General features: G+C 39.6%; 1 non-coding gene across 1 annotated transcript; it reads right to left on the bottom strand.

Moving 5' to 3' along the window:
- Positions 1–2,836: 2,836 nt before the first annotated feature.
- Positions 2,837–2,940, bottom strand: LOC138992819 (small nucleolar RNA U13). The gene has a single exon (XR_011468154.1). It is a non-coding gene; the product is annotated as a small nucleolar RNA U13 (small nucleolar RNA).
- Between the last annotated feature and the right edge of the window lie 24,553 nt (positions 2,941–27,493).

The raw sequence follows: 27,493 nt of genomic DNA, 5'->3' as shown, positions 1-27,493 counted from the left end.
TGATATCACCCCAAAGCCCTTTTACTATTATGGGGGCGGGGGAGGACAAGTTTGGGGTAGCTATTCAGTTTTCTGTTCTTTCACTAGACTATTTTTTATTTAAGTGTCTATGAATCAGCCCTTCTGAAGACAAAAACTCTAGCAAGAATGCTTACAAAAGTCCTTCTGAGACATAAACTCTTACCCTAGAAGTTGAATGACTACAAGGACCCAGCCATGCGAGGCTCTGAGGAAGCCCACTCTAAAGCATGGAGGCAAAGGGCCTGAATCCAGAATGAGTATGGCCAAGTAACCCAGAGGAAAAAGGCCAATGTGGCTAGAGTGTGGTGCCTGAAGGAGAGAGTGGAAGGTGATGAGGTCAGAGAGAGATAGAAGCTCTATCATGTTCATGATAAGGAGTTTGAATTTTATTTTTATTATGGTGTTTGTTTTGTGGGTTTTGTTTTTTTTTACAGATTTTAGAGAGAGGAAGGGAGAAGAGGAGAGAGATAGAAACATCAATGATGAGGAAGAATCATTGATCAGCTGCCTCTTTCATGCCCCACACTGGAGATCAAGCCCACAATCAGGCATGTGTCCTGATCAGGAATCGAACCATGACCTCCTGGTTCATGGGTTGATGGTCAATCACTGAGCCACATCAGCTGGGCTGAATTTTATTTTTCATGCTAGTGGATCAATTTGAAGGTTTTACACTGGGAAACATGATTCCTCTATTGATTTTTTTCTTTTTAAATCACCGTGACTGCCTATGTGGAGAACAGATTACAGTGATGCCACTATAATTTGGTCTATATTTTGCGACATGCAGCAGAAAATAAAACAACCTAATGAGAAAAGACAAGGCAAAAAGAGCTGAAATTATTTGAATATTATTTTGTCAAGCCAATTGGGAAAAGAAAGTTACAGAAAAGGATAGCTGAAATCTGGAACCCTATACATCTGGCTGTTGATAAAGGAAGGACTTTGCCATCCAGTGATACTCAATAAAGGAATCCAGAAACTTTGAAGAGAGTCATTACAACTCATGGTACAAATTATGTGGTCAATGTCATTCTATTTTGCAAAGGTCAAAGTAATGAATCTTAGGGAGAACATTAATATATTATACTAGAGGCCTGATGTACAAAATTTGTGCAAGAGTAGGCCTTCCTTCCCCCGGCTGCTGGCACCAGCTTCTCTCTGGCACCCGGGACCTGGGCTTCCCTCACAGCCCTGGCTTCATCCAGAAGGTCGTCCGAAGGACATCTGGTCTAATTAGCATATTATGCTTTTATTATTATAGATTCTCAATCTATCTTATTTTCGCATTCTTTTCTCTTGACTTTGATCACTTATTCTACTTTTTCATGACCTGTCCTTGAGTGAATGGAGATTGCATCTGCCTTTTTTCCTGGGGACCAAAGCATTCACCTGTTGAAGCAACCTGATAAGCGGTAGGTCTAACCCCTATGATATATGTGAAAAGACTCCTCAAGAGGTAAATAGGCATCAGTAAGGTACTATGTTAGTATTTTATGTATGCCAGCTCATGAATCTTAACAAAAACATCATCAGTTTTGTTTTTTCCGTTTTCCAGATAAGAATGTTGAGGCTTAGGATGTTTGCCAAACTCTCTTGGGTCACACAGCCAATATATGGCAGAATTGAGGTTTTAATTCAGGAGATTATGGAACTCAAAGACCACGACCTTCTCCTTGGAATTGTCCAGAAAGAATTCATTGTGCTGTAAGAGAACCTTAGGGAGAGTTCTGCCAGGCCTCCTAGTAGACCTTGCGGGACCTGGAGTGTGTACCAATTTTCAGTCATTATTTATCACCCCCTCATCACTAATGGAAATATCCCTACACATTTTTAAACAACTTAGTGGTAACTGATAGGATATTAGTGGTGATTCAGAACATTAGGATTAGTGTAGCATTATAATAGCTTTAAAGTTGTCTTTTATAAAACAACTTCTTAAAGGGTTGGATGACATGTAAAATCCACTCCCATTCCTACTGTAGTTCAGTGATGCAAATTGTTTTCCTTTTCATGGTAATTTAAAGCTCCTCTGAACTGGCTCCAGTGATTCAGAATCTGGCCTCCAAACAGTCATGCTCCGATACAGAACCCTACAGTGAGAAATTCATTTTCTGCTTGACTTTGTAAGTGAAATTACACTCTGACACTGCTCCTTGCTGCTGTCGCTGAACGGTATTAATGGAACATGGCACCAGAAATTTATTTGCAAGGTTGTCTGCTATTATTTCCTTTGGTTTGAAGTGCCTTTTCAGATCCCTGTGACAAAAGGGGTGGGGGAAGAAAACTCTCAGTGTGGCCAGAAAATCAAAAATGGTTGGATTTCCAGATTGAGAAGAAGAAGAAGGTAACATTTTCAGAGGTATCTTAAATGAGAACTTTTATCTTATAAAAGAGAACTGTTCTCAGAAAAGAAAACTATACAGATGATTATATTCTGCTGTGAAATCTCAAATTTAAGGTTGTCTCTAAATAGGGTGTTCCTGTTTATCATAAATTAGAAGTTGTATAGGATGTACCATCCTTCAGAAAGGGAAGTTCTCTCTCTTCTCTTCCTCTCCTCTCCTCTTCTCTTCCTCTCCTCTTCTCTTCCTCTCCTTCTCCTTCTCCCTTCTCCCTTCTCCCTTCTCCCTTCTCCCTTCTCCCTTCTCCCTCCTCCTCCTCCTCCTCCTCCTCCTCCTCCTCCTCCTCCTCCTCCTCCTCCTTCTTCTTCTTCTTCTTCTTCTTCTTCTTCTTCTTCTTCTTCTTCTTCTTCTTCTCTCTCTCTCTCTCTCTCTCTCTCTCTCTCTCTCTCTCTCTCTCTCTCCCCCTCCCCCTCCAGACAGGTAATGTGCCAATGTCCTAATAAGGTCTGAAGGAGGCACATTTCACACATGAGTGTGAACACCCAATCATCACACTTATGAACTTCAAAAGGATCTGGAAGTTATCTTGATAATGAAACTCATTGTTCAGGCTACGGTTACAGAAGCAAGGTGTTTAACATCAGGATGAAGTTTCTTGGAGTATTTCCCTGTTGACTGACTTTGTGCTTTCCTCATTCTGAGAGAACAAAACCAACCACATTTAAGCAGCAGCCTGTTTAGATTCTCTGATTAGAAGACAACTCACTCAAGATTTTTCCAACTTCCTGTCCGTATTCTTGCCAATTCAACATGATTTACTAATTACACTGAGTCAGTCAGATTTCTATCCAATTTGCACTCAAGGGTCATCTACACATGCCCTTGAGTTATCTCCCTGTGCTTTACTTTCACACCCAAAGTAAGCAAAGCACACCCACCTCCTTGTATTTCTATGTTAATACAATATGGTGAATGGTTTATGTCATGGGTAATCTGGTTAATAGTTGAGTATACTTTTCATGATGATTGCTATCTTCCTAGAAAAGGCACATAATAGAGAAACAAAAGATATTTGTTGAGTAAATAAATGAACAAATCATTCTAGGGTAGTTGTTTTGTTTCCAAAGTTGTACAAACTATGTTAAGCTTCCAGAATCAAAATTACAGAAAGAAGCAGATCTTAATTTAGGTGACATTTTCTAGGTACTCTTGGGCTCTCAATTAATCTGTTTTTTCACTGTCCTTGTACTTTGGTTTTGTTATTTAGTGTTTGTTATTCTATTTAGGTTTTTCCATGAAGTGTTGACTAGTTATTTTTAAAATGCTATTTGAACTTGAATGTGGGCTATTGCTTGGTTCTATGAAGATAGGATATATTTTTAGCTTTAATTTTTGCCAATAGTAAGTTTTATAGATTCACTTGATTGTGATAGTTCATGAAAAACAACCTGTTTTTTTGGGTGTTTTTTTTTTGCCCTGGCCAGTGTTCTTCAATGGTTAGAATGTTGGTCCTTGCACCAAAATGTGTATTTTCTCTCTCTTTCTCTCTTTCTCTCTTCCCCTCCCTCCCTCTCTTTCTCTCTTCCCCTCCCTCTCTCTCTTTCTCTCTTCCCCTCCCTCCCTCTCTTCCACTCTAAAAATCAATGGAAAAATATCGTTGGGTGAGGATTAACAAATAAATAAATAATCTGTTTTTCTGGGATCTTTAAGAGGTTATTGTTTTCCCAGTAGCTCTAATATAACTTCTTCTAATTCACTTGCCTTCATTCCCAAGGTCAAGTTAAATGGTCATCCCCTGGCTTTCATATTATTCCTTATCACTGCACTTACTATTCCTTTCTATGATAATTGACCATCAGTCCCTCCCAATTTGGACTGTGTGTACGCTAAAAGCCTGTGACTCATTCACTATTTTTATCCAGAAATTAGCAGCATTTAAGCATTTAATATATAGTAGAGTCTTAACATAAATTGGTAAATGAATAGATGAAAAAATACATGATAGATTGGTAGAAGATAGATAGGTAGATAGATGATAAATAGATAGATAGATAGATAGATAGATAGATAGATAGATAGATAGATAAAATTTCATTTGGGGGAGGTGGAGACAGTCGGGATTCCCTTTGGGCTCTAGCATAAACCTCAACAGACTTTTGTCCACAGTGAATAAGTTGATTTTGGAGTCCATACTACAAACTGATATCCGTTGGTCAGGGCAGTATGAGATAGAAAGCAGGAGTCCTGAGGACTTTTTTTTTTTTATCAAATTCTCAGATACAAAGACATTTATGTCTAAAACTTAAAATTTGACATGCTTTTTGTCCAAGCTGTAAAGATAAAGACAATATTCCAGGTATCAGCAACCCTCAGTGCAGTTTTTGAAGAGGGTCTCCTGGAGTTTGTGAGTTTGCTGTACTTCCCTGAAATACCTTCTGACAGGGATATGTAAACAACAATTATAAAGTTCCTCCCTCACACTCCTAAATCAGTTCTGAGATAGCATGGAAAAGAACAGATATTTATTGGGTGAACTACTGAAAGATGTAACGGGGAAACAGTAATTATCCCAAGTGCCCAATCTCAGTTCTCATTGCCTGAAGATCATTATTATTAATAATTCCAGGCCCTGGGCTAAGTGAGACTGGTGTACATTAGCATATTTAATGCTCATGATAACTCAGTGACATCCAGGGCTATTTACATTTTATGGAAATTCAAATCATGCAAATTTTAATTATGCAAATTTGAAAGAATGTACTATAAAATGATCAATGTGCTCCAACTTTATTTACAAATTTTCAAATATAGCAAATGTCTCCCGATTTTAAAGAGTATGAAGAATTGCCTAATTTAAATGACAAGCCTGGAGAATTTTAAATATTATTTACTCTTTGGTAACATGCAGGTGTACCACTTTTGCTAGAAAATAATAATTGTTAGAGTGAAAGCTGGTACTTATTGAACACTAAGCATTTCATAAATATCATCCCCTTTATTTTTCACAGAAAAATCCAATGTTGTAGGACTATGATTTTCCCCATTGTGCAGATGAGAACACATTGAGTAGCCGAAGTAGAATTTAAACTCAGGCAGCCTGGCTCCAGTTTTAAACAAGGCCTTGCCCCACTTTTCAGGATCCATGAAATTGGAAGATCCTAACAATCCACAGCTCTGTGCCCTGACTATCCTCTGAGTAGGTGTGGGCACTGAACATTGATCAGAAGAGCATTTGCTTCCAGCACATCTGAATTATGTACTTTTTGAATGAATATAACTTTTAAAAACTCTCCTCTCGCCTAAAATATGCCTACCATGTAGGTATTATATTCTCACTTTTGAAAATGAAACTTCATTTTTTACTATGTTTTTATTGATTTCAGAGAGAGAGAGAAAGAGAGACAGACAGACAGACAGACAGATATAGAAGAGAAAGAAACGTCAGTCAGCCGCCTCCTGCATGCCCCACACTGAGGACTGAGCCAACGACCCTGGCATGTGCCCTGACCAGGAATTGAACCGGCGATCTCCTGGACCTGGTGCATGGGTGGGACCCTCAACCACTGAGCCACACCAGCCAGGCTGAAAATGAAGCTTTAAAGTGGTGAATAACTTGTCCAAGGCCTCAAAGCTAATGGAAGCCCAACTCATCCATCAGGAACATGAGCTATTAGGACCATGTAACAGAACAGACACACGAGGAAAATCAGCCTGAGACTCCACCTCCTCCTGTGTGTACCTTTGTGGACTCTCAGCTGTTTGCTTCATATCGGGGAAGCTTAGCCCATGTAACCCGTCGTGTTCCTAAGCCTAAGCCTCTTTTCTTTCCTCAGGTCCCTTCAAATACTAACCTGGTCCTCAGAAAAATACACGTCTCCCAAATTCCTGACTATCCTACCTTATATTTCCCTTCAAATTCAGACAAAAGAACGCTGTGGGTGCTTTCTCTCAGTACCCACACTCCTCATAGTGTCTGTTCTGTAATTATAGCACCATCTTGTCAAACAGCAGCCAGAATCAATAGGAGTTTGACCCAGGCAAATATCAGGGGAGGTGGGGAGAGATAGTCACTAATCACCACACCACATTCTTGCCATCAGATTTAGATCGATCTTTGCAGAGCATGCCTTACCGAGTAGGAAATGTAAGATGCATTCTCTCCAGGTTGGCATCAAAATTGACAAAACTGTACCTGTGGAAGCTGAAAAATGAGGATATGTTCTTTTTCTATCCCCCTAACAGAGCTCCGCAGCCCATAGCAAAGCTTTTGTAGGAGCACAAGTTTAGAAAGATGCCTTTTGATGGATAACAATGGGCCATTTTTGCATAGGTGGTGCTAAAGCTTTCTGCCTTTGTACTGGCAATAAAATTAACATTAATTAACCCAGATGTGTGCGTATGTGTGTGTGTGTGTGTGTACATGTGTGCATACATGTGCAACAGAATGATGAGAAAGAAAACAGTTTTCTCCAGAAAGATGACTACAGCCTATTAATTGTAAACCCTCTTTGGCACAAAGTAAATTCCTTTTTTTAGAACAAAAGATCCATGAAATTGGAAGATCCTAACAATCCACAGCTCTGTGCCCTGACTATCCTCTGAGTAGGTGTGGGCACTGAACATTGGTTAGAAAAGCATTTGCTTCCAGAACATCTGAAACAGCTACTGGAATCAATTAAAACAAAACAAAACAAAACAAATGATTGTTCAAACTAAGTGTGCAGGCCAATTTCTTCTTTCTAGTCTTCAGCCTCATTATTCAACATTTAAAAAATGCTGCTACCTATAAAGTACTTGACTTATACCACTCTTAGTTGTTTAAAACAATTAGCTATGAATTTCATTTACAGGTTTTGATGCCTGGACCCAGAGAGGTTAAACTACTTGCCCAAGGTCACACCTTGGATGGATCCAAGGTTGGAACCAGGAACAACGCCTCTATCACATCCACAGCCTTCCTTCCTGGACTGAATACTTAACATACCAATAAAGTTCCCGATTTATCCTGACCTTTGTTTCTAGGAGATCATTATCTCTCTTCTTGGGCATGTTTGACAAAAGCATGTACGCCATGAAAAGGGCCATAGGACCACTTGCTCATAGAAGCCCATGAAGAATAAAGAAAGGAGCCCTGGCCAGGTGGCTCAGTTGATTGGAGCATCCTTCCATACGCCAAAATAGATTGTGGGTTTGGTTCCGGGTCAGGGCACATACTTAGATTGCCGGTTCCATCTGCAGTCAGGGTGTATACGGGATGCAAATGACTCTCTCTCTCTCTCTCTCTCTCTCTCTCTCTCTCCTCTCTCTCTCACCTTTTCTCTCTCTAAAAATCAATGAAAACATATCCTTGGGTGAGGATTAAAAACAAACAAACAAAGAAAAAGAATAAAGGAAGACAAGACAGTCTGAAGATGTGAGGTGGTGGTGTAGCTGCCCTCTCTTCTCCTTCTCAGACTGCCCGAGTCTGCAGGGAAACTGGGTCTTTGAGGAAATATCAAGGAAATGAGCTATCTGTTAAAGGTCAAGCCTGAATCATTTCAGTTAGTGTAAAAGAGAGTAGTCGCAACTGATAAAAAGAAGGTAGAGAATGAAGCTAGGAAATCCAGAGGCACTGGGACATCTCTGCAGACTGGGCCACGGCCTGAATCTCGGGGCAGGCACATCTCTCGGGTCTGGGACTAGGACTGAATGAAAACGGACCACAGAAACTCTCCAGGCTTCTCGGGAAGGACCTTTGGACTGGCCTGCTTTGGGTCACATGTGGAAATGAGGTCTGGCCTCCTGCTTACAGTCCCAAGATAAAATAGCTGGCAGGCAGTTACAGATCATAAACGGCCACCTCTGCACATTTTAAATGATATCTGAGTTTCCACACATTTCTCAAACATCACATGTAAAGCTATTATTACATTTTAGAATGTATTTTCCAAGTATTTCAAAAGCTATCATTTTGTTTGATTTCAACAAACAAGCTCACACTCAGACGATACTTTTACAGGGAGAATAGTAAGTCTCAGGGGTGCTAAGAGGTCTGTGTAGGGCCATGTGGGTAGAAAGTGGTAGGGTTAAAGCCAAGTGCTCTCTGTTATATTAAGTATATTGCTGATGTTTGATCATGTCAGAGAAAGAAAAATGGAATCAGGTCACACCCAGATCAACTAATAAGATTCTTGGGGGAAGAACCTAGCATTGTTAATTTCTAAAAAGTGCCCAGGTCATTCTAAAATGCAAACAAAGTTGAGAACCGCTATTCTAAAAAATTACCATTTGAATGTTAGAGGCAAAAAATCTCTTGAAACCTGAAATCTTAAAGGTCTGCACATACTTTTGTTGCATTTTTTTTTTCATTTAAATGCTATCCTGTCTTAATATGAACTTGGATTTATAACAACAGTTTAAGGAAAAGTTGGGGTTGCTAGGGGCGATCTAATTTACCAGGGAAACCAGCTGAGCGTGGAGCAGCACCAGGTGGAGCAGCCCGCAGCTAGAATGCTGTCTGCAGAAGGGCATGCTCTCCTTGTTGCTTTAAGCAGAAATTGGAACCGTATTCCTTTAGCACTGGAAAAAGAGCATTCGTTCTTTACTGGAAAATGCAACTAAGACCTCTGTTTTCTGCCTCTGCCTCAAAGAACAGGTGCGCCCTAGCAGTGGTTCTCAACCTGTGGGTCACAAACAATGAAAATACATCCTGCATATCAGATATTCACATTATGATTCATAACAGTAGCAAAATTACAGTTATGAAATAGCAACGAAAATAATTTTATGGTTGGGGGTCACCACAACATGAGGAACTGTATTAAAGGGTCACAGCATTAGGAAGGTTGAGAACCACGAGGGTGGCAGCCATGGGTCAAAGACTGTCCTTTACTTCCCCCTGCTGCTGCTTACCCCACGAAGCATTCCAGCTCTTTTTACTTAAGGGGAGGAGTGCCTATCACTGGGAAGTTCCTCAGGGAACTAAGCTAGTCTGAGTGAGATTGTTAACAGATCTGCTCTCAACTCTGATGGAAGATGCTGTTCCCAGTTGGATGCTGATAAGGGGCAGCAGAGCCAGTGTTTTCTCTCTTATGTGCAAATTAGGTAAAAAGAAGGATTCGATAACCATAAACACATTATATATTTTTGCCACCTAATTCTTTACAGTATTACTCTAAACACTTTTTGCTACTTAAGTCTTTTACGATACTACTCTAAACATGCATCCCCTTTACAGTGTTCTTTCAGTGTTGCCCTTTGTTGTTTGATAAATGATTATTCATAAGTGGATTAACATGGAGATATTTAGGAAATCTGAATTTCAACTGCTAGCACATTCTTCAGATCACACACCTAAGGTTTCAGATAACACAATTATAGGGTGTAAGAGAGAAACAAAACCTTCTTGCATGATGAACTTGTGACTCCTGAGCAAAAAAGCAAATAAAGGCTAATGGTGATTTTATAAATATTCCAGAAATGAGTTCAAGTCTCTCACTTGAGCAAATATCACAGTTCAAGGAATGTAAAATGTGATGATGTCTCATAACTTGAAAGTTGCTTCTGAGTTATTTATTTATTTATTGGATTTGTACTTGTTAAAGTCATTGTTCTAGCTATGTGTACAGATGAGCACATGATCCTTCCTTCAAGGCCATGATCAAAGCTAAGTCAAAATTTTGCAATTTAACCAGTATCCTTCTTTTTGCCTAATTCCCAACCAATATTTGGGTATCTGCATAGCAACATGTCTTCCTGGCAGCCTTCCCTGACACCCCACTCCTGCTGTGAGTTAAAGACTTCCCATGGCAGTGATCACATTGTCAATTTAGACTTAAAGGTTTTTTTTAAATATATTTTTTATTGATTTCAGAGAGGAAGAGAGAGGGAGAGATAGGAATATCAATGATGAGAGAGAATCACTGATCAGCCACCTCCTGTATGCCCCACACTAGGGATCAAGACCTCCAACCCTTGAGCCATGACAGCTGGGCTAGACTTCAAATACTTTTATGCATGGATTCACTTCATTCATTCATTTGCTTAAAGTATATTATTATCCACTGTGTGCCAGGTACTGTCCTTGGTCCAGAAGATACAACAAAGACAAAAATCCCTGTCCCTATAAAGCTTATATTTGGGGGAAGACTGAGGAAGATATGAAATATTTACACGTTGTGGTAGTGGGGGTGGGGGTGAAATTTTAGATGGAATAATCAGAGTAGGACTCATTGGGAGGGTGATATTTGAGGACCACCTGAAGGAAGTGTGGGAGTGAGTCAAATGAAATTCTGGGGAAAGAGAGTTTAGGCAGAGGAACAGCATATGCTAAGGCCCTGAGGAGGATGCATGGCATGTTTGAGGAACAGCAAGATGGCCAGGGACTTCAGAGTGGGAAGAGAGAGCAAGAGTAGAATATGATCACTTTGTTGCTGTGCTCAGAATATAGAAGGGACTAAGTAACTATTTGTTGATTAATTCATGAGTAATAGAATAATAAATGTAGTAGAAGGCTATATTATTTTAAACTGTTATTCCCACAACCAATCTAGCATACTCTCTGGTAAAAAACACTCAGTTGTTCCCTCTGCAAAATGAAAGGATGGACATGCAGATTTCTGGGAAATCTGGGGTTAGATGCACCAGATTATCTGAGAATAGGTGGGTTGTATTCAGTGATAACCAAGTTTTACTCATCATATTTAACTTATTTGAAGGTAGCCTTGATTGTTAAAGTGAGTACCACTTTTACTATTTTAATTATCTCTCCATAAGTCTCATCTCTTGAGCTCATCTTGGCTTTGGGGTAAGCACTGACTACTGTTTATTCTCTCTATTGAGCAGGCTCACTTCCCAAAGGCTTTTCCTGATGGCTCATTCTTCTGTAAATTTTTTTTGTAGACCTCTGCCCAAAGCAATGAGTTAAAGAGAGAGTTCCTAGCCACAGCATGATGAAATGAAGTAATGAGGGAAATGCTTAATCTCAATATGTTAGTAGCTTTGTCAAGTAAAAGTAGAAGGGAAAAACATATTTCTTCACCCTTCCTCCCCCGAACCATTCCAATGGGCATGGAGAGGTAAGGGGTGTGTGCAGGGGGGGGTTGGGGGGTGATATACTTCTAAATAACTGCAAATGAAAGGGCAAAATGGAGACTCTTTTCATGTGATCCATCTCCTTGTGTTCAACTTGGGAAAATCAACCTGATGGATTGAGCTGTAAATCCCAAATGGTAGCTTTACTGGCTAGGCAATCTTGGGTGAATCATTTTGTCCTATCTGAAGCTCAATTTCTTTATAAAGCCTGGAATCAGGTGGGAACGAGACTTATTTGGGATCCCTTCATAAGTTATATAAATATGTAACCACTCTACCCCTGAAACTAGTATAAGAGTGAATGTCAACCGTAATTTAAAAATAATAATAAAAAAAGAAAATCGGCATTGCTTGTCTCCTAAGATTGGGATGAGCATCAAATGAATAATATGTACGCGAGTATTAGGAAAATAATGAAGGATCATTTAAAAATAACATTCTAAGGATTGAAAGAAATGTAATACAGAAAATAAAACAATGGGTGGAGAAACAATCAGATATTTTCCTTAAAAGTTCCTGTTCATATTGTTTGAAAAATAAAAGGCGATTAATGTCCTCAGCTACACAACAGTTTTCCAGATGCTGTCAGCTCAACCTCCAAAATATACCTTCCATCTGTCTGCTGTTTCCCTACATAAGCCAGGGAGCTGGGCCATAGCCCCAGAACTACTACTTCCAAATTCCAGCTCCTCCTCCTCTTTTAATACTTTCCCCAAAGAGCCCCTAAAGTGATCTTTTAAAATTGTAAAAAATGATCCTGGTACGTCTCTTTTTGCAATCCTCCTATGGTTTATGATCACACTTGAAATCCCAAATTCTTAGCAAAGGCTAAGACCCTGCATGCTCCATGTCCTCTGCTAACCCTTCGGATTTCATCTACAACTTGGGTCTCCCTCGTCCACGATGCTTTCACCTCATGGACTTTTTTTCTGTTCCTGGAACATACAAACAAATCACACCTGCCTTAGGAAATTGCATTAGGAAATTGCCTTGCTCTTTCCTCTGCCTGGAAATCATTTCCTATTTGTGTTTGAATGGCTGTTTTCCATAATCCTGGTCTCAGCTCAAAATTCATCTCCTTTGGGGAGGCCTCCATGGTACCTCCTCTCCCCCGTCACTATCACTCTCTCTTCCTTCTTAACACTTAAAATTTGTAAAATTGCTTGATTTGCTTATGCCTTATTGCCTGTGTCCCTCAATTGAATGTGAGCGCCACAAAAACAGTGGTCTTATTAGTTTTTTCATCACTGAATCTCCTGCTATCAGATATTTATCTAGAACATAATAGGCAGTTAGTGAATATTTGCTGAATGAATGAGCAAAACTAGAAGTCTTATGAATGGTGATGAAGTGCCATTTAAAACTATGAGGTTTTGGATCTCTTGGATGAAATGACTATTCAGCATGAACATCTCCTGATTATTCAACATCTCCTTGGAAGGGAAACTTAGGAGACTGTGCCAAGGAGGAGGATGGCTTTGTTTTGAGCATGGGTGTGCCATACCAGTTGGAAACAAGCCAAAGACTTGTAGTCAGCCCTTTACAAGTCTGAAATGTCTGTCCTGACTTGTCACAAGTCATAATAATAAAACCTGACAGCAAAATTGGAAGCCTGTGTCTGTATTACAATTTTCATTTCAGAGAAAATACATATCCATCCACTAGCTCTGGCTTGGCACAGTGTTAATTCCAGCCAATGATAAAAATATTTTTTTTAAAAAATAAATCTTTTATTTTTAACAGCTTTATCAGGGGACCTTCACAGCAACATCTCTGTGGCAGCTCTTGAAAAAACTAGAGCTGTTTTCAATCATTCTGTAAACAATGTGACATTTAAAGAATGGGAAAAGAAAAGAAAAGAAAAGGATAAATAAAAGTAATATCAAACTTTGGGGACCTGTGTAGCAGAGACCGACTCATTCTCTTTTACCTGCCTATTGAATAATACATGAAAATAAAAGAACCTGAAATTAATAATATCAGTCCATAATTGGACAGATGTCAGAATCAATTTTTACTAATCAAACATAGATGGGAGCTGTAGTAATTTCATACAGTACAGATAACTTCAAGATATCCAGGAAAAATTTCAGGACTCAGAATTTCATAACCTGGTAAACAAAGATGGAATGAGCCCTGTCCAATGGAACCACCATGGCCTGCTAAATACTGGAAACTCATCCAGGATGCTGACAACAGCCACCCCAATGGATTAAGTTCATAAAGGAAAAAAATAGAATTACTTAAAAACAAGCCCCCCAAAAGGAAACATAAGTGAATAATACATCTCAGATTTGGAAAGGGTTTTCTAAAAATTAAAAATAGAAAAAGACAATGTTACCAGTAATTTTAAAAAAGACTTTTGGAACATAATTTGGCAATCTGTATCACTAGCTATTTAAAGGCCTATAGCATTTGACTTTGTGATTTAACTTCTAGGAGTGCCTCTTAAGCAATGATTAAATACTTATGTTTACAAATATTCACAATAGCCAAACAAGTTAGAAATAGAGTTTAATGTAAAGCAAGATGTAAATATTTAACTAAAATTTAGTATATCAATACAGTGCATCATAACTTAGATATTTATTAAAATTCAGAACTGAAAAGTGTGAATTTGAATTGACATAGCAAAAGGCTTAAAAATTTGAAGTGAAAATAATAGTATATAAAACTACATATATATTCACAAATATATAATTTTGGGATTACATATACACATATTAAAGACAGATAGGGAAAGAGAGAGAGAATGAGTGAGAAAGAGATAGGAAGAAAATGTATTCACCAACACATTTGTGGCAGTAAGGATGGTTTGAAAGGTAATATTCTTTCTTCTTTACAATTTCATTAAATTTATAAATTTTATAAGAATCAAGCACTTCCTAATTTTATAATTAGAAAACATCTCTACGTAGTTTTCCCCCCAATGTTCCCTTTGTATTTTCTTTTGCCCAGTTAGCTCTTTTTTATCTCTTAAATTACCATGTTACCTTAAACAGCTTGCCTCATGCTTCTCTGGGCATACTAAGCTTAAATAAATTTGAACTGAAAATATGAAAGAGAAACTATCTATTCAAGAAAAAGTGCAAACCCTAAACAACCTGAGTTTAGGAATCAAGAAAGAAAGAAAAGGCCCTAAAATCTGAGTTGTGTTCCACCTGGCTTGATCAGGGACAATATTTGGGGGTGCCAAAAGACAACTCACTCATTGTGATAAATGCTATTTTAATATATTATTTAATTGTACTTACCTTTTTAGAGTCTCCTAACTTTTTCTACCTAAGGCAAGTGCCTGCCTCACCCGCCCTGGTCCCAACCGTTTCACCCTATGTCAGATAAAAACATGGCCTGATCATTTGTTTCCAAGGGATTATCTGGCATAAAAATGGCTCTTCCACCTACAATCCACAGAGTGGGTGGCAATTAATCACTCAGAGACATCCATGACATTTGTACACTGTTAAACTGTTAACAATCTGGCATGACCAGAAAGCAGGGACCTGCCAGTCCATGCTTCCCCTCCATCCTGCCCTCCTCATTGTAATCACTGCCAGTCTGCCAGTTACAGAGAGTCAGTTAACAGCACGCAGCCTATGTTCCGTGTAGAGCGTCAGATGAGAGGGAATTGCCAAGAAATTTCTTTCCATTTCAACCCAAACTTTTGCAAAATTGGGCCAGCTTTAAAGGTCAAAGGAGAACAGCACTCTCATACTTTTTTGTTTCCTTTGTCAGCAAACAGTGTGAAAGAATCCAGGCCTTAATAAGGTCGATTCTTCAAGTAAGACTGAGTTGAAATCAGAATGCAGAAACCTGTGCCATTTTGTCAAGATACACACTAGATTTCAAAACCCCTAACTTCCAATCAAAGTAGTGTCTATATGGTCTATTTTCCAACCATATCTTTGTTGAGAAAGAGACCACCAAACAGAGACGTACTTTTAGTCACATGTACTTTATTCATCATTTGTAACTAATGAAGAGAATAAGAAAAAAGGGAGATCTTAAGATATATGAACCTAGACAAGAAAGTCATGTTAGGGCCATTATAACTAAACTAGAGGCCCAGTGCACAAAATTCTTTATTCCTAACACCTCAATTAGTGTTTTGTAAAAGTGGCCAGCATCTACCATCAGTTGACTTTACATAACGGACGGAGATTGTTCTCAATAATGTGGGTAGGATTCATCCAATCAGTTGAAAGGCCTTCAAAGCAAAACTGAGATTTGCCTGAGGAAGAAGAAATTCTGCCTCAAGACTACAGCATCTGCTCATGCCTGAGAGTCTCCACCTGCTGGCCTGGCCTGCAGATTGTAGATTAGCCAAGTCCCACAACTATGTGAGCCAGTTCCTTGAACTAAACCTGTTTCTATGTGTATATGTGTATGTGTATACATACACATAACATATATCATATGCATTATATAAATATATATACACATATATATATATATATATACATACACACACACATATGTACTACATATACTTATATAGATAGCCATTTGGTTCTGTTTCCCTGGAGAACCTGGAACCTATATAGAGTTACTACTTTCCTGAGAGTAACTTCTTTTCCAACTACATAGATTCATTTTATTAAACACATATTTAAAAGCATATTTGTTATTTTAGAGGTGATGATGATAACTACCATTTATTTATAACACCATCTTGGCAGACACTACTTCAGCCCTTTACATTCTTTATTTAAACCTCATCATTTGTGCTTGTCTTGTTTGTTCTTTCTTCTAAAAAAGGCTCTCAATCAACTAAGCAAACTGGTATGAACATTGCATTAAACTTCACTTTATTCACAAGTATGGAATTTACCTTTAAGTGCAATTAACAGGTTGTTTCTATTATTCCCACAGATTCTGTTAAAGTTTAGCATTTCAAAATGGAGCAAGGATTGTCTAATGCATATTATGCTTTACAATAAAAAATGTGTAAATCAAAAGAAAAAGGGAAAGAAAAAGAAAGCTCTCTCAGTCATTGATATTTGTCCTAAAGTCCTTGGAATTTTTAAGGTAATAAAATGCAAATAGGGTGACACAGATTATCATGGAAGTATAAAAGTTGAGAGCTAGAAAATAATTTGAAAATTACTTCACACAATTCTCTCTCTGGGCCTCCTTATTTCATATATTACTGCATTGCAAGAGGAAGAGAGAGGAAGTAACACACTTCCTGCATGCCCACCCCTACACTAGGAGCGTCTCAGATGTTAATCTAATGCAACGTTCATATCAGCCATGGCATTTTCTCTAATGTACAGATGAGGAACTCAAGGCTTGGAGACTCAAAAGTAACCCATCTACCAAGCCTTGTAATGCTTGCCATTCTCACTGACCCCTTCTAAGGTGTCCCCACGGAGGTGGTCACAACTAAGTGGCTCCTGTCTCAGAATCTACATCTAAAATTTGCCCTAGTTAATCAGCATAATTCATATTCTCTTCTGAAACAATGATGGTGTCCAGGGCAATGGGATGTGCTGATTGGCTGAAGATTTTTAGAGGAAACTAAAAACTTAAATAGAGAAAAATTGCATGAGAGAGTGCTAAGGTAACAGATATGAAGCACAGACTAAATGGACCCACATAGATGCTAGAAGTTGGGGTTTCATATTCTACCATAAAATACAGGTGTGCAATGAATGCATACAACCGAGAAAGTATGAGCAGAGGGGCCGGTGCCCAATCACGTGACACCAGTGCTCCATTTCCCTTTGGTACCTTCCCTTCCCTCAGCAACATAACAGAGAATAGCTTGAAAAATATGATACTAATCTAGTTAGGGGAAATTTAGACACTCTAACTTGGCAAGGCATTAATAAACACTGGGAAATGTCTAGAGGACTACAGGTGAGATCTTTCAGAAAATATGTCAACAAAGAACTCCCCAAACACTCATACAATTGCTAAAAAGTCCTTCCAAAGGTAAATTCAGTGCTGGCAGGGAAGTGAAGGTTCTGAGCGATTTCTGGGGCCTCCAGTGCTGGCTCTGTTATAATGGGGACTGAGTTTATTTCTCTATGGGGAAAACTAGAAAAAGCAATAAATTCAGACTCTTTGATGTCTAGAAACAGACCTGCTGCCCACCCCACCTCTTAGTGGCGGCATTTGTCTTGGGAAGGGAGGGCCATTCATTTCCTCTGCCTTTGAGATAAGGAAACATGAGTCATTTCAATTGCAAATAGAGTATAAGGAATTACTGAGTCTGGGAGGTTGTGCTCTGCAATGTATTTTAGAAGGAGTTAGGCAGGGGAAATATCAGTCCTGCTGCATATGTTGTAAAGGGAGAGTGGGGGAAATGCATTCTGTGATCACCTATCATGAATTTTTCTTGTTTAATGCACTGATTACCTAAACCATATATATACCATGTGTACAGTGAACAAAAAGGGGTGCTGTAATATATCATAAATTCCTAACCGGGCAGATCATGGTCAGTAGTAATGCCCTAAGCCTATAACTTCTTTTTATTATTATTTTTATTGATTTCAGAGAGAAAGGGAGAGGGATAGAGAGAGAGAAATATCAATGATTAGAGAGTCATTCATCCTGCACACCCCCCACTGGGGATCAAGCCCATAACCTGGGCATGTGCCCTGCGTGGGAATCAAACTGTGACAGCCTGGTTCATAGTTCAATGCTCAACCACTGAGCCACCCTGGTTGGGCCTAAGCCTATAAGATCTTCAGTGGAAGACTTTTTTTTTTAATTTAAATTTATTTATTGTGTAAAGTTTTACATATGTCTCCTTCCCTCCCCCCACCCTCGCTTTACCCCGCCCGCCCCCCTCTCAAAGCATTCCCACCCTGGGCAAGCCCCCACCGGCCCAGTGTCTGTGTCCATTGGTTATGCTAATATGCATGCATACAAGTCCTTTGGTTGCTAACTCCCCCCTCCCCTGCCACTTGTCTCTGATCTATTCTTGTTCATCAAATTCAGTGGAAGGTTTTTAAGCAAGCCCTGCCCATTGTTCTATGCATCTAGGTTAACAGTCTTTGACATGCCAGAATTAATACTTTCACAGAGTGTTAATTGGACTCTCCATCAATACACAGCGTTCTATAGCTGGTGAATGTTATGGGAATTTCCTCAAAATGGTTCTGCCCACACAGGTTGGCCTACACATGAGCCCCTCCCACTTTCCTCCCATGCTCCTGAGCACAGCTTGGTCCCCAGAAGAGCTCCCAGTTTTACAGGCGTCATTGTCTGTGTACTTTCCCACCCATTCCTTAGGACACGGGTAACCACAAAATCTGCGTCAATTGTGTCAGAACCAAAACAAGATTTCAGTTCACTTTTGCTCATTTCAATCATTTTTCTTACATATTTGTGGCTCCGTTTTCCAAACAGAAAATTCCCCATCCTCTATCTATAATGCAGTAACACCCTCTATCCTTCCTCTCTCTCCGACCATGGACATGCTTTGCCCCCAAGGAGAGGGACAAGCACAAAATGTGCTCCTAAGGTCCCCAAATGGGGTCATCACACAAAAAAGTGGAATGTGTTGTTATTGTTGTTTGTTTTGTATGAAGGGGAGAGGCAAGAAGATTCTAAATAGAACAAGGTGTAATCACAATCCTCTCTTCTCAGAACTGTTTGATTTCTACACTCGCCCCTCTCAGGTGAAGCTGGTTGGAAGGAGGCTGCCCATGGCATGAGCTGGCCCCCCACCTCGTGTTCCCCATAGGCCAAAACCAAACCAAAACAAAACAAGAATACTCCAAAGAGAACACAGAACTACTGGTACCAATAGAAGCTTTGGGTTTTGTCATAGTCAAGCTCAGATCAGATCAGATCAGATGAAGATTTGGGGCTGAAGCAATACAGAGTGAAACTTTTCCCACAGTATTTATTCCCTAGCTGAGGTAGCAGTGACCTTGGTAGGCACTGGTCTAGCATCCGAAGTCAGAATGTAGCTGTAACACAATCTGTCTATATTGTTAAAAGGCCTAGCTCATTTAAAATAGTGTTATGAAATTGATGCCCAATGACTATTAGTGGTAATTCTGAGTGTAAAGGAACAGTCAATTGGGTGAGTTTTGTGGCAGAAAATGGAATTAACATATAACTACTATGTGTTAATACAACTACTATTTGGTACCACAGGGCTAACAGATTTGACAGAGCATCACACTTATTCCTTACAACTCCAATCACAGTCCTGTCTCCCTGATGTCTCAATACCTGATGAACTAAATGTATCAATCTGCAAGTTCATTATTATTGCTCTCATGTGCCAGGTAAAATTAAAATTCAAAAAGTTTCATTTCTATGAGGTTACACTTTAATATATTCATGAATGTGGCCAGTTATATCTGTGTTATGAGAAAAATCTAGTCAAAATTCACTCTGTCCATGTGTTATGTCCTCAACAATTTGTCCAGTGAATTGGCCAAGTCGAGGAAACAACCAATGGACAGATTGTTTTTTAATGTAATTGGTTTCTGAGGTGCTTTATACACAAGCAATACTTGCTACAGAGCAGGAAAATATGTAATTATTATTAACAATAAATAGATAATATATCCACAAATAGTTGTCTGAAAAGTTATAAAGAATTCTCTTACATATACAATAGTCCTATGATTCCTAGGTTGTATATACATTCTTTACCATAAAAATGCAGACCATTTTCTTGGGTGTAGGAACCCTGAAGTAGGTAAAAGCTAGCCAATTGTTACCAAAAAAAAAAAAAGAATAACTATGCTGGAGTTAGAAGCTTTTACATAATAAGAAAATGGGATTTTTTTCTTTTACTTTAATTTTCTTCTCAACATATTATTTTATTTATTTTTCTTCATGGTTTTTCAAATTTATTCTTCATGAGCATTTTTATTTTAGTTTAAAGTGTATTTATCATTGGAGCCAAAGAGAGAAATAACAGATTGACTGTTGAGTAGATGGACATTTAGATCAACATTTTCCATGAGAAAAGATGGAAATTTATAACCTACCTTCTCTTTTCCTTTTATATGTAAACTAGAGGCCCTCGCAGCCCCAGGGTCATCTGGAAGGATGTCCAGAAGGACATCCGGTCTAATTAGCATATTGGGCCGTAAATCTGAAGAATTTGCAAATAGCTAGGTACGTACTGACCAAGATATTCTTTTTTCAATTTTCATCTCATAATTATCTCTATGCAAGTTAATACTACTTGATTATACTTGTTTTGTACTCTATAATTTACATGATTCTTACATATACAATTACCAAATTTGATCTTTAAAACATCTAGTGAAATATTCACTATATTTTTATTCCATTTTATAAATAAAAGCACTAAAAGTCAAACAGGTGAAATGAGATGCCCAAGATTACAGAGCAGAAAGTTCTGAAATTAGGACTCAACTGTAGTGTCTGCTAGTCTCGTGACCTTCCTAGGAGAGCAATAGCCAAGCATGAGTCTCATACCAGGAATGCTGTCTCCTGTCCCTACATGTAGCAAACCCCAGTGCCAACATCATAAACTCAGTCATCCAACTTCTACTCAACAAACAGTGAATGACCAATTTCTAAGGGACCCAACACAAGGTAAATGGGAAAATATGGCATATGCCCTTAAGAAACTCATCAATAAAAAAGAGCAATTCTACCCAAAAGTCTCCTTCTGTGACCAATAATCTCAGGAAGCCCTGGAGAGATGATCATTATACGTTTAATTATAAGCTCTCAATTCTTACAGCCAGTGGTCAGGCATTACAAGACCCAGGTATCCAGGCATATAAAAGACAGTCACATTCTTATATTTCAAATATCACCTATGTCTAAATATTAGCTGTTACACTGTAACTAATTTACATGAACCTGTTCTATATTTAAGGACTGTAGAGGGATTTTCTAATGACCAAAGGGGGGAAAAACATATTACAAAGTGATGAATACAAGGGGGTCGGTGGCCCTGAAGAGCAGATCAGAATGCTCTAGGAAAGCGTAGGACAATGAGAGTCAGGGAGGTAGTCATGGGTGATGCCCAGTCAAGCTTTTTACCAGCCAAGGTGGTGGGGGTACGCAGAGAAGAGATGGGTGCGTAGAGCACACAAGAACAATTTTAGCTGAAACCGGTTTGGCTCAGTGGATAGAGCGTCGGCCTGCGGACTGAAAGGTCCCAGGTTCGATTCCGGTCAAGGGCATGTACCTGGGTTGCGGGCACATCCCCAGTAGGAGATGTGCAGGAGGCAGCTGATCGATGTTTCTCTCTCACCGATGTTTCTAACTCTCTATCTCTCTCCCTTCCTCTCTGTAAAAAATCAATAAAATATATTTAAAAAAAAAAAAAGAACAATTTTAATATTGGTTTAAGCAAGACTAAAACAAAAAATATGCATTTTTAGTTGAAGTAGGAAGGAAATTAATCTTTACCAAGAGCCTACTATGTTAAACACTTTATAATAACTGTATGAAATATCATTTTTCTTAATTCACTACAAATAACGAGGATGCTTTTTGCATTAATAATCCCTTGCAGTAATTAAACTCTAGTTTATTTGTTTATTGAACTGCATTTAATGTATTCATTATGTTATGGGGGAAAAGATAAGCAAAGGATTGCCTTGAGGAATTGATTAGAATGAAGAAACTAAAAATAGTACATCTGCAAACACCAAATCCAAGCTATTTACTTACCTTAACACATTCCAGCTGCCTTAGGTATTTGTGACACAGACAATGAATGCATTGATATCATAAGTAAAGAGAAATCTTTCTTAATATATTCCTTTAAGCAATATGGCACGGACTGTGATTCTTAAAGATTTCATTGTAACCCATCGAATTTCTATTTCCCCATTTCCACTTAACAAAGAGAAAGAAAACTCGGAAGGTTTAGCAGATGACCTCATGCTTTTCCTTCCTTCAGTCTCTGCTGCAAACAGAGCCAGGAGGGGGAAATGAATTCAGCTAACACAACGTTCCCTCTTTTATTGTTAGTGGCTAAAAGATTTCTGAAACTAGAGAATTTTTTCCCCTGTGAGATACCACAGAGAAAATAAGAGCTAGCCTGAAAGATAAAGGTTATATTAGATTACATTGTGGCCACGCAGAGGTCTGCACCAATCAGGGTTTGATAAGGGAGACATGACTACATATTTTAAATAGACAGAATTTAATTTATGGAATTGGAGGCACAGGCAACAGAACAGCTTGGTGAAAACAGGAGACAGTAAGAAAACCAGAGATTAGGGAAATCAGGAAGCCACGTACACCCCTAGGATAAGACGGGTAGTAGTAACAGCACAACCCAAGGGCTAGGTCATTCAAGGCTAACTGAGGCTAGGATGGGCTTGTCTGGCCTGAGTTGGAGCCATGGGGGAGGTAAATCCTGAGGCAGGGAGGAGGGTAGAGAATTCCCCTGACTTCTCCCCTCTTCCCATCCACCCTCCTCAACAGAGGAAGCGCAAGGAATAGATCTATGGGGCAAACAAGTCTAAATCAGCAAAAGGCCTTAGAAACAGAATTCTTTTGTTATACTGTACTTCACATCTTACTTACCAGAACCGAGCTGTGTGAGATGCAGTTCAGTTTTGGCCCCTTGAGGTGCAACACCATCTCCCCAGGCCAGGCTAACCTCTCTCCAGCATGAAAAGCAGTTGCTGGCCTGAAGTGGAAATATATGTGAGAATTGTTTGTGAATTCATGCTTGACACCTGAAACGTACCCTTCCCAATGGGGATTCCAGAAATCTCTGGGTAGGATTAGGCAGGAGTAAGGAAAGGAAAGTTTCTCCAACATTCAAGGAGGCAAATTCAGTGAAACTTCCATTATGAGCATAAATAGGGCCCAGCATTACCTTGAGACTGGCAATTCCTGGGACAATTCAGATGACTAACGCACATAACTAAACACAAACACATCACAATGTCAGAAGTGATGATCATGCCTGTACTTTCTGAAATTTCAGATGAGTCTATATTACTTGCAGTCATTTTTAAGGTTCTAATTTAGAGTACTTACTGCTTTCTGATTTCCTGATTGGAGCTTGTCTTACCCAGACCCTCTCTGGGTGGCTAGCACCTCATTATCCATCTCAAGGCAGATCAGCAAGGCCCTGCCTTCCAGGTGCCGCTCGTTTGGGAGCACATCTCATTGGCCTGCCTTGTCAAAACCTGGCATTCAAGTTCTGACTTCTGAGTTCTTCTGAGAAGCTCTGATCAAGACGGGCCTCAGGCTTTAATGTTCCCCTCATTGTGACTAAACTTCAGGCAAGTTTCTTCCTGATGATAGGCCCCTGTCCTCCCTTTTCTGAGAGCATTTCCTTCAGAAAACTGGTATTCACAAATTCTTTTTCTGCCCCTTTTGAAATATATATAAATCTCCCAAGAAGCCTTTTACCAATTTGGGGACCTAGGGAATGTCTTTCTCAAGGACCCGAGAAGCATCTCTTTGTAAAGTAAAATTCAAAGGAGCTAGCTCCCTAGCCTCCAGTCTCTGTGGGAGGGTAGGGGCCTAGCTTCACCGGTACCTTGTTTCAAACTGTAAAACTACCTCCCTTCGTGCAGATAGGAGAAAGTTTACTTTTCCTTTGGGTAAAGCCAATTAGTAAATACAGGTGGCTATGATTCCCCCATCACAGTCCTTGAAAAACCCTCCTGTGAGCAAGGTCTGTGAACTCTAGTTTGATACCTGCAACATCCCCTTCTCCGGTTGAATTCAATCTCTCTCTCCCTTTGCAGTAGTCTTGCAGGAAGTCTTCCTTGCCTATCCCCTCCCCCTTTTTTTCATGGCAATTCTTATTTTGACACCTCCCTGTTCCTCCTGGGCTCATCCTATAAATCATTCATGGTTTTTTAACAAGGGGAAATAGGATTCATAGTTGATTCCTTCATCTCCCTGGGGTGCATGCTCTAAAAGGTCCCTCTTAAAGCAAGTTGCCTTTTATAAGACAAGTTTGCCTTACTCTCAAAAGGCCTCCAATTAAGAAAATGTTGTTAAGTTCCATTCTCTCCTCTCTCCTTTTTCTCTCTTCTCGCTCTACAAATACCACACACACACACACACACACACACACACTCCTTTCTATCTCACTTGAGGAAAGTCTGTACCCTTCTCATTTATTTAGAAAAGAAACTACAGTGAAAGACTTGTCACCCAGTTGCTGGAAGGGCTATTGGTGGAAAGCCTTCAGTTTCCACCTCCTTCAGTGATTGCTTCACTGCAGAGAGTACCCTTGACTAGGACTCCTTGTCCATCAAACACAAGCGCCCTCACTCAATGGCTGACAGTTGCAGGGGTTTAATGATTTGGGCCTCTTGGCCAGACTCAAGACAACTCTTCAGCACACCCTTCCAGTTCCAAAGTCCCCACGGAATTGACTAAAACTCATTGGGCCTACATCATAGTTTAACTTCTCCTTCTGCCCCATTCTGCTTCCTTCCCCCTCATTCTTCAAGGGTCATCCCAAGGATACCTTATAATAAATATCATGTCCACCTTAGAGTCAGGAAATGCAACTTGCAACAGAGTTGTTATGAGAATTAAATTAAATGTATGTGAAATTCCTACAGAATCTCTGAAGTGAAAACCAACTGAAAGGTAAAAATAATGACGACTTAGCTTTTTTAAAAAAAAATATATATATATATATATTTTAATTTCAGAAAGGAAGGGAGAGGGAAAGAGAAAAAGAAACATCAATGATGAGAGAGCATAATTGATCAGCTGCCTTCTGGATGCCCCACACTGGAGATTGAGCCTGCAATGCGGGCATGTGCCCCAACCAGGGAATTGAACCCTGACTTCCTGGTTCATAGGTTGATGCCCAACCACTGGGGAACACCAGCCAGGCAACTACTTAGCTTTAATATGTATTATTTCATTCTCACAAAAACTGCAGGATAGATATTTTCTCCTTTATATTCAGATGAGAAAAATAAGGTTCATGAAGGTCAAAATTTTTGGCCCACCTAACCCAGATTAGCTACCAAGTGGCAGTGACTGGCATTGGACCTGAGGTTTCTGTGACTCTCCTTCCTCTTATTGATTCATAATCTACCACAACCTCAACTTAGTTAAGACAGCTTTTTGACTGTGTGCAGTTTATGGACTTGAAAGCTAGGAAATAAGAGTATTAATATGAAAGATAAAAGTGCTTTCAGGTGGGAAGGGTGTATTTGAGAACAACCAGTGAAAAGTTCAGCCGCCTCTTCCCCATCAGCACCAGGATGTGCTCCTGCTGAGAACAGAGAAAGGTTTTCAAGTCTATTAACCTCGGCAAATGTAAATGGGGACCCAGATGCTCTCATCTAAAAGAAAATCCTCTCCAACAGATGGCCAGGTTTAACAAGTTGGTACTGAGACCGAAGCTTCCAACCAGATCCTCTATAGAAGAGCTGAATCAAATCAAACCAAAAAGACTTCAGCCAACCTATTTTCTGAGGCTTATATTGATTCCAGGGGTGACCAGCTTTTAAGTAGCAGGACCTCTTGCTAATGCCAGTATCCACATGGCAGACCAGACTGCTTTATTATCTGATCAAGGAGGCCTGATGTGGTGACCAGGAGACTGTCTAACGTGGGACAACCCTGCAAGAAGAAATAATCTACTCCTTTGAACAATGTTTACTGGGCAGTTATATGCCAAGCACTGACTCTATAGCTGGAGGTACCAAGTAAGGAAATGGCAGTACTTGACATTAAAGAGGCCATGGACCAATGAAGACCAATGGCTAAGTGAGCAATTTTGATCATGTGCTTTAAAACGACACCAGGAATAACAATGGGTACAGTGAGAGAACATAGACACATCTTCTAAGCTCCCATATTCTAGTACACTGGGGCCTTGACTTATGAGGGTCCCGACCAACGAGTTTTATGAGATACCAGCTGTCTCTCCGCCCGATTTTTTGCATTGAGTTGATAGAGTAATTTGAGTTAACGAGCTGCTTAACAAGCTCGGTCTCGGAACGAATTAAACTCGTAAGTCAAGGCCCCACTGTACATTGATTCTCAAAGTCTGCTTCCTGGACCATCAGCATCAACATCACCTGTGAACTTGACAGAAAGGCAGATTTCTCAGCCCCTTGGGAGACCTGCTGAACTAGTCCTCGGTGATTCTGATGAATACTAAAATTTTAAGAACCACTCCTCTTGTCCACTGGTTCTTAAACCTGGCTGGACATTGGAATTGTCTGGGATTTAGGTGATACTGGTGCTTGCATCTCCTCCCCAGAGATTCAGATTGAATTGGTAGAGTGTGATCTTAGCATTGGAAAAAACCTTAAAATCTCCCCAGGTGATTCAATGTCCTACCCCCCCGTGAGAACCACCATTCTGTCCTAATACTTAGAGTTTCTGGCTTATGGCAGGCACGGGCAAAGCCTGCCTCTTCATCTGGCATTGCTATTTCCTGCCTCTTTTTCATGAGAGGCTGGCCGCACTCCTCAGTTCCCCTTTACTTTGCCTTGGCTGGGCCCAGCAGCTCGCTTGTCAAACATTTTTTAAGATTATTCACATATTAGTAATATGACGCCAACTCTGAATAACCCTGTGAAGGAGGTAACGCAAAATATGCCAAATGAAGCTAATGTTAGTTGTTTATATGACAAACAGTAGTAACTACAGCGGAAACATCACTGTGAGGGTACAGATTTTTGTGACTTAAAATTCCTCAATAATATTGCACAGAGGTTAAATATGTCTGTGTAGTGGGGATAAATAAACAATACAGAATATAAAAGAAATTGTCTCCATCGTGGAGAGAAGAGCAACTATAAGCCTGAAATAAAAATAAAAAAAAGAAGACAGAAATTTGAGCCACATGAACTTGGGTTGAAATCCCAGCTTCCACACTTACCAGTTTTATGGCTTTGGGTAAGTCGCTTAATCCTTCTGACCTCATAGCCTTTGTCGGTGAAATGGAACTCATTCATACTTACTTTGCAGAGAAATGATGCCCTGCAGTACATCAGTGCAGGGCAATCCCTCAGTCAGTGGCCATTACGAGCGTTATGGTGCTGGATTTATAATACAAGATAATAAGAGCACTATGCTCACATCGTAGTATAACGCTCTAAAATCTCTATAAGGAAATGCTGTTAATATAATTTAAT

The sequence above is a fragment of the Myotis yumanensis genome, unplaced genomic scaffold, assembly GCF_028538775.1.
Source record: "Myotis yumanensis isolate MYYU_CA2020_CCGP unplaced genomic scaffold, mMyoYum1.0.hap1 SCAF_14, whole genome shotgun sequence".
Classification (NCBI taxonomy): Eukaryota; Metazoa; Chordata; class Mammalia; order Chiroptera; family Vespertilionidae; genus Myotis; species Myotis yumanensis.
Note: the sequence above shows the minus strand (reverse complement) of the source record. Positions and strands in the feature narration are given on the sequence as shown.